This window comes from Neophocaena asiaeorientalis, unplaced genomic scaffold, assembly GCF_003031525.2.
Source record: "Neophocaena asiaeorientalis asiaeorientalis breed wild unplaced genomic scaffold, Neophocaena_asiaeorientalis_V1.1 scaffold70, whole genome shotgun sequence".
Classification (NCBI taxonomy): Eukaryota; Metazoa; Chordata; class Mammalia; order Artiodactyla; family Phocoenidae; genus Neophocaena; species Neophocaena asiaeorientalis.
Genome location: NW_020175410.1, coordinates 7,946,359 through 7,948,480, shown reverse-complemented (window position 1 = coordinate 7,948,480; position 2,122 = coordinate 7,946,359). Strand labels below are relative to the sequence as shown.

At 33.8% G+C, this 2,122-nt stretch overlaps 1 pseudogene; it reads right to left on the bottom strand.

Moving 5' to 3' along the window:
• Positions 1-1,288: 1,288 nt before the first annotated feature.
• Positions 1,289-1,439, bottom strand: LOC112414597 (uncharacterized; annotated as a pseudogene).
• Between the last annotated feature and the right edge of the window lie 683 nt (positions 1,440-2,122).

The window sequence follows — 2,122 nt, the reverse complement described above, 5'->3', positions numbered from 1 at the left end:
AGTGTATCCTTCCTTTTTCTATTCTCTGCTTCTCAAGATTCCTAATTCTAACCAAAAACCCAGACAAAATACTTTAGGAAATTATTCTTTTCTAATCTCTTCTGCAACCAGATCCTTTTCAGTCCCCTACTTAATGATCCGTTGGCTGCTGTGAAGTTAATGTGGACAGATAGCTATTAATTTATAACTATGATGTTTTCTAATAGTTTAAGAGTACTGTAAAAAAACATAAACATATTTTCTAATTGGAACAATGTTACATGTGGTAGTTATGGCTCCAGGCCAAGTTACAAAATCTATTGAATCCAAAGTATGGATTAAGTGCAAATATTTAAAATTAAGAAGTAGAAAATTAAGAAGTAAGAAAATATTATTGCAATATTGACAATAAAATAACTTATTAGAGCTTCATCTATGCCAGCACTATTTTAAGTCATTTACAAGTATTAATTGACTTCACAATATTCCTGTAAGTACTATGATTTTCATCATTTTACGGAGGAGGAAACTGAGGCACAAGAAGGTTTAAGCAACTTCTCATGTTTGCATAGCTAATATGTGGTTGGGCTGAAATTTGAGTCGACGTTTAACACAAACTCTTATGATTTTATCTGCAGTGTTAATTGTATTTAAGTTTTAAAAAATATCGTGGTAATTGAGGTATGGAAGAAAGCAAACTGAGAAGATAACTTTAGTAAATATATTCAGAAGATAACTTTGAAACCCTAATTGCTTTAGAAGTTGGCAAAAATTATTCTATTGAAGTCTAAACAGTTGCTGCTTTCTTATCAAGTTTTTTAGACTTACAAAAGCAATAGAGAGAAAAGGGTTTAAAGAAAGCAAAAGAAAGCAAGTTAAATTTTTTTTAATGTGAATTTGGTAAGAATTCAAAACAGAAAAGAGAAAGGGAATTAAAGAGAAATTAAGAGAAACAGAAAAACTTTTAAAAAGTAAACAGTAAGCGTGGAAGAGAAATATATGGAATTGTAACTTTTACCCAAGTTCCCTTATGAATGATCCAAGAAAGAAGAAAAAAAAAAAGGACCTATGGGATCTGATAGTTTCCTCAAAGACCCACTAGGCGGCAGTGTTGTCCGAGACAGCTTTGTGGCTAAGGCTGCTTAGTCAGGGTCTAGGATTTTTAGGGGAAGTGAAGTGAGAAATATATATGGGATGTTTATTATTCAATTGTCATAATTTGGAGAATGCCTTAATGATTGTCACTTGTTACCTTTGAATTTTTTTAGTTCCTTTTTTTTTTTAATTCAGTAAATTATAGTATTTTAGGGACAGAGAATATTGTATCTTCCACAGAGCATGAAGTTGAGTTTTCATATTTGGAAAAATGGCTGAGGTCATTCCTACAGAGTGAAAAAGCTAAACTTTGCCATGGGAGAATCACCTTCCTGCTCAAGATACTTCCTCACCCAGGTAGGTTTCTTACTGCATCTCAAGTAGTGATCTGAACATCATCTTCACCCAATTAGTATTGTTGAATAAATATCATACAGCGTTTGAAACCTTGATTTTTATATAGATACAGTGATTTTTGTAGTTTAAGCCTGAAAAGTATCTGTTGTGTCATCCCATCAGCTGAGGACAGTGATTTTTGCGGCTTCCTTTTTGTATTTCACTGTTACTTGCCTGAGGAGGAAGCAACATTGAATGCAGGAAACCCAAGAGAAGATTTAGGTAGAATGTAAACACTGTAGAGAATTGAAGTGTTCAGCTTTGCATTAGGTAAGCAAAATTCCAGCAAGTCAAGATCAGCAAATTTGTGCGATGTTCTGGTAAGCCACTTCCCTTCTGCAGCCCACTCATTAATTTTCGGAAGCCTGACAGAATGGCTAAAAGGATGATCAATTTCAAGTGTCACTCCTGGCATGTTTTTAGCCTATGTAAAAGTAGTTCCTGACAAGTAACCCTGTTAATGCCCTCAAAATATCTTCTATTATTAAATATTGGGAATAAGCTGAAATAATGAAACTAGCTTTTTTTCTGTCGCCAGAGTGGTTGGTTTAGAAGGTGATGAGATTGGTGTCTATTACTGACTTTTAGGTTGGCTTAAGCACTCAAACGAGCAAAACCCTGAGAGAAATGAACATATTTCAGGAGAACTACT